This window comes from Oncorhynchus mykiss, chromosome 5 (genome assembly GCF_057628025.1).
Source record: "Oncorhynchus mykiss isolate SJ-2025 chromosome 5, ASM5762802v1, whole genome shotgun sequence".
Lineage (NCBI taxonomy): Eukaryota > Metazoa > Chordata > Actinopteri > Salmoniformes > Salmonidae > Oncorhynchus > Oncorhynchus mykiss.
Window position 1 is genome coordinate 68361796 of NC_143026.1, and position 6253 is coordinate 68368048.

General features: G+C 41.0%; 1 non-coding gene across 1 annotated transcript; it reads left to right on the forward strand.

The window, feature by feature from the left end:
* The first annotated feature begins 3904 nt into the window (after positions 1-3904).
* On the forward strand, positions 3905-3975 carry trnag-gcc (transfer RNA glycine (anticodon GCC)). The gene has a single exon. It is a non-coding gene; the product is annotated as a tRNA-Gly (tRNA).
* Positions 3976-6253: the final 2278 nt, after the last annotated feature.

Consider the following 6253-nt stretch of genomic DNA (forward strand, 5'->3'; position numbering starts at 1 on the left):
TTTTGTCAAAGTAGGCCAGGAAAAACGAACGTCCTCATGATTTTGTTTGTCTTTTCTCTTATGTATGCAGGTATAATAAGTCAGATAGTTCAAAGTCAAGGGTCGTTTCATGAATCGAAAATGTTACAAAATGAATGTGGGTGTAGATAAACCTGGGTAACTCCCGCTACTGTAGATGGGAGTATGTCCAGGCAGACCCATTTTACTAGCAAGAACCTGGCACAGGGTTCTTGGGGTAAGTTGTGCCAGAATCTGATACACACATTCTTGATCTAAACTCAGCAAAAAAGGACATGTCCCTTTTTCAGGACCCTGTCTTTTCAAAGATAATTTGTAAAAATCCAAATAACTTCACAGATCTTCATTGTAAAGGGTTTTAACACTGTTTCCCATGCTTGTTCAATAAACCATGAACAATTAATGAACATGCACTTGTGGAACAGTCATTAAGACACTAACAGCTTACAGACGGTAGGCCATTAAGGTCAGAGTTATGAAAACTTAGGACACTAAAGAGGCCTTTCTACTGACTCTGAAAAACACCAAAAGAAAGATGCCCACGGTCCCTGCTCATCTGCGTGAACATGCCTTAGGCATGCTGCAAGGAGGCATGAGGACTGCAGATGTGGCCAGGGCAATAAATTGCAATGCCCGTACTGTGAGACGCCTAAGAGAGCACTACAGGGAGACAGGACTGACAGCTGATCTGCAGTGGCAGACCACGTGTAACAACACCTGCACAGGATCGGTACATCTGAACATCACACTTGCGGGACAGGTACAGGATGACAACAACAACTTCCTTAGTTACACCAGGAACGCACAATCCCTCCATCAGTGCTCAGACTGTCCGCAATAGGCTGTGAGAAGTCTGGACTGAGGGCTTGTAGGCCTGTTGTAAGGCAGGTCCTCACCAGACATCCCCGGCAACAACGTCGCCTATGGGCACAAACCCACCGTTGCTGGACAGACAGGACTGGCAAAAAGTGCTCTTCACTGATGAGTCACGGTTTTGTCTCATCAGGGGTGATGGTGGGATTCGCGTTTATCGTTGAAGGAATGAGTGTTACACCGAGGCCTGTACTCTGGAGCGGGATCAATTTGGAGGTGGAGGGTCCGTCATGGTCTGGGGCGGTGTGTCACAGCATCATCGGACTGAGCTTGTTGTCATTGCAGGCAATCTCATCGCTGTGTGTTACAGGGCGACATCCTCCTCCCTCATGTGGTACCCTTCCTGCAGGCTCATCCTGACATGACCCTCCAGCATGACAATGCCACCAGCCATACTGCTTGTTCTGTGCGTGATTTCCTGCAAGACAGGAATGTCAGTGTTCTGCCATGGCCAGCGAAGAGCCCGGATCTCAATCCCATTGAGCACGTCTGGGATCGGAGGGTGAGAGCTAGAGCCATTCCCCCCAGAAATGACCAGGAACTTGCAGGTGCCTTAGTGGAAGAATGGGGTAACATCTCACAGCAAGAACTGGCAAATCTGGTGCAGTCCATGAGGAAGAGATGCACTGCAGTACTTAATGCAGCTGGTGGCCACTGAATGTTACTTTTGATTTTGACCCCCCTTTGTTCAGGGACACATTATTCAATTTCTGTTAGTCACATGTCTGTGGAACTTGTTCAGTTTATGTCTCAGTTGTTGAATTTTGTTATGTTCATACAACTATTTACACGTTAATTTTGCTGAAAATTAACGCAGCTGACAGTGAGAGGATTTTTCTTTTTTTGCTGAGTTTATATTTACTCATAATAAGAATGTCCTGACCTTACCAGGTACATACAGTTAAAGATCTACAATTTGAGAAGGAAATGAGCCATACGCTACTATTTTTCTTGCCAATGCAATATCCAATAATCCAATCAGACGCATTGATCATATGATGTCATAGACAGTCAGATCCTGGCCATAGTTGTCTTACTAACAGTTCGTCGTCGAGGATCTGTGAGTGGACATTACTCTTTAAAATACTGTATATGCATGGAAATTATTTTTTGTAATTAAGTAGAAAAAAGATTTAGATATATAATGGATTGCTGCGCCATGCGCTCTTTTCTGGAGCATTATCAAAAAAAGGCACATGCACCTTCACCAGAAATATGGATTGCCATCATTTCATCCATGGTGAATTGGAAATACATTAAATCTATAATTGATACAAGAATGACCACTTTACTCCAAGCAAAGTCCATGTAAGATTTTGAATAGTTAGGTTTTTGAAAATGTCTATAATTGACTGGATTTGCCTGATGTTCTGAGGCCATATGCATGCTTGGCCTTGACTAGACAGGCACATTGATTCATGACGCTTATGTGTGTTTTATAACGATTTACGCTTGATCTCAGATAATGGATTAGGTCATTTAGATATCAATTGATTAATAATTTATTTTAACTACACATTATATTAGTCCAAATGTGAGCCTGCAAAGCAGTCGCTCAGCCTCACGTGCGCATAGAAGGCCAGGCGCACACGCTCATGTGCGCATAGAAGGCCAAAACGTGCAGACCTGATAACATTATTAGAATCTGTCTTGCATATAAAATAAAACTAGAAATAAACATGAATAATGCCTACACAGTTTCCTACACAGTTTCTCAATGCAAAGGCTGTTCTCTGCAATGAGTCTGAGCATGTCATGGATGGGGTGGCAACAGTTTTTTGAGAAATTGGACCCCTATATTGGATTAGTCAACGAGTTAGATATCAAAGGATGAACATTTATTATACAGTAAATTAAATAATACATTATAATCTGAATGTAAACCTAGCTGGCGCACAACCTCGCCCTAGGGCACAGAAGGCCAACTGTGCAGAGCTGATTCGAGGATTAAAATGTATTTTGCATATCAAATAATGACCGCCTACACAAACGCTACACAAACGTTCCCAATGCAAACTGGACTAAAGATTGTGTAAATCTTATCGAGACTAAAACATCAGTCATTGTGTGGAGTGTGAGGAAAAACTTGGCTTCACCAATATCAAAATCAACAATCGCTTTTGACAGTGACACTGAATGGATACGAAGTTACTGGGGCTAGTCTCAAGTATCTATCTGTTGTTTTGTTTGGATTGAGCATTTTATTATTTAAATGTTGCATGATTTAGAAAGGTACTTTCTAGAAGTAGACCGATTATGATTTTTCAACACCAAAAAAGCCGATACCGATTAATCGGCCAATTTTTTTTATTTTTTTTTATTTGTAATAATGCCAATTACAACAATACTGAATGAACACTTGTTTTTGTTTTTAATTTTTACCCCTTTTTCTCCCCAATTTCGTGGTATCCAATTGTTTTTTCTAGTAGCTACTATCTTGTCTCATCGCTACAACTCCCGTACGGGCTCGGGAGAAACGAAGGTTGAAAGTCATGCGTCCTCTGATACACAACCCAACCAAGCTGCACTGCTTCTTAACACAGTACGCATCCAACCCGGAAGCCAGCCTATGTCTACTATAGTGGCCACTATAATAGAGCAAAAATAGAATGCCTGTTTGTTTCATTGTATTTCAATTTAAGATTTTTTTTCTTCTCAAGTACAATATTTAGATGTGTGTGGTCACAAGTGTTCTATTATAAAGGTTGTCATGGCTAACTGCAATATTAGTGTATTGTTTTTTTTTTCTTCTTAAGACTTGTGTCATTTGCAGTGAAGTCTAGGTAACAAATAACATTGGATTGCTTCCTTTACATTTTTTTGCTGTGAGTTAGGTTCACGTTAACCACTTTATTTTACACACAGAGACTGTAGATCATATTCTTTGTTGTTTAATTAGTTAAAACCTGCATTTCTCCCGAGCAGCGCAAAAAAAACGTCACCTTTTTGGGCCCAATTTGCATCCATCCCTGCATGTATTGTTAGTTAAACCCAGATTTTAGTGTATAGATAAGCATTGGTGGTTCAGTGGTAGAATTCTCGCCTGCCACGCGGGAGGCCCGGGTTCGATTCCCGGCCAATGCATTACCACGTTTTGCTGTGGTCACCTATGTTGTTTAAGCAATAAGGCCAATATACCACGGCTAAGGGCTGCTATATTGGCCATATATGTTCAGAAAGTATTCAAACCCCTTGACTTAATCCAAGTTTTGTTGTTACAGCTACCTGAATTCAAAATGGATTAAATTGATTTTTCTCCCTCAACAATTTACACCCAATACCCTATAATGACAGTGAAAACATGTTTTTAGACATTTTAGCTAAATTATTGCAAATGAAATACAGATCTCATTTACATAAGTATTCACACTAGGGATGTGACAAATGTACAATTTCTCTTAAAATTTTAACTGCAATTTTCACAATTCAGATGTGGTTCTGCATATGACCACTAGGGGGCAATGCAGTTCGATGTATCGATATAGACAATTTTGACTTTGTGGGTGTGGTAACTAGTGGATAACCTACAGTGATGTATGAAAGTGTGTTTATAGACATCCAGCAAGTCTGATTCTAGATTGGCGCAGGGGTCAAAGGCACTGCATCTCAGTTGCTAGATGTGTCACTACGACCTTGGTTCAATTCCAGGTTGTATCACAACCGGCTGTGATTGGGCGATGCACAATTGGCCCAGTGTCGTCGGGTTAGGGTTTGGCCGGGCTAGGCCGTCAATGTAAATAAGAATTTGTTCTTAACTGACTTGCCTAGTTAATTTAATTAATTAAAATCTAGATATGCCATTAGGGTACTGAAACCAACATGATTTGCAGCCATTCTCAATCATTTCAATAATCAGTTGTGATTTTCTCACTCTGTCATATCACACTGATGCCAGCAACAGGTGCACCTTTACTGCCACTGTAGCTCAATTCCACCATGTAAAGTTTGCATTTCATCACCTCATTTAACTTCTCAAAGTAAGTAGCCTATTGCCATACAGAAATTCGCTGCTGTCACTTCCCTTTCTCACTATCTGCCATTTTTCCAACTGTTAACGACGATGATGTGCGGATCGCTTTATATCTGTGGCAAATTAATTTGAAAGATGCAGATCTCCTACTTTACAGCATTGTTGCATTAGGTATATATTTCATTAAAATAAGTCAGTTTAAGTTGATGATCAGGGTCTGATAGTGGTAGTTTTGTGATAACTGCACTGTGATTCACTTTTCACTTTTTTTTGTGAATGGTTTGTCATCTGACAAATCAACTGTACATTTCGGTGTTCCTCAAGGTTCCGTTTTAGGACCACTATTGTTTTCACTATAAATTTTACCTCTGGGGGATGTCATTCGAAAACATAATGTTAACTTTCACTGCTATGCGGATGACACACAGCTGTACATTTCAATGAAACATGGTGAAGCCCCAAAATGCCCTCGCTAGAAGCCTGTGTTTCAGACATAAGGAAGTGGATGTTCTGCAAACTTTCTCAGACAAAACAGAGATGCTTGTTCTAGGTCCCAAGAAACAAAGAGATCTTCTGTTGAATCTGACAATTAATCTTGATGGTTGTATAGTCGTCTCAAATAAAACTGTGAAGGACCTCGGCGTTACTCTGGACCCTGATCTCTCTTTTGACGAACATATCAAGATTGTTTCAAGGACAGCTTTTTTCCATCTACGTAACATTGCAAAAACCAGAAACTTTCTGTCCAAAAATGATGCAGAAAAATGTATCCATGCTTTTGTCACTTCTAGGTTAGACTACTGCAATGCTCTACTTTCAAGCTACCTGGATAAAGCACTAAATAAACTTCAGTTAGTGCTAAATACGGCTGCTAGAATCCTGACTAGAACCCCCAAAAATTATCATATTACTCCAGTGTTAGCCTCCCTACACTGGCTTCCTGTCAAGGCAAGGGCGGATTTCAAGGTTTTACTGCTAACCTACAAAGCATTACATGGGCTTGCTCCTACCTATCTCTCTGATTTGGTCCTGGCGTACATACCTAAACGTACTCTACGGTCACAAGACACAGGCCTCCTAATTGTCCCTATAATTTATAAGCAAACAGCTGGAGGCAGTGCTTTCTCCTATAGAGCTCAATTTTTATGGAATGGTCTGCCTACCCATGTGAGAGACGCAGACTCGGTCTGAACCTTTAAGTCTTTACTGAAGACTCATCTCTTCAGTGGGTCATATGATTGAGTGTAGTCTGGCCCAGGAGTATGAAGGTGAACGGAAAGGCTCTGGAGCAACGAACCGCCCTTGCTGTCTCTGCCTGTCCGGTTCCCCTCTCTCTACTGGGATTCTCTGCCTCTAACCCTATTACAGGGGCTGAATCACTGGCTTACTGGA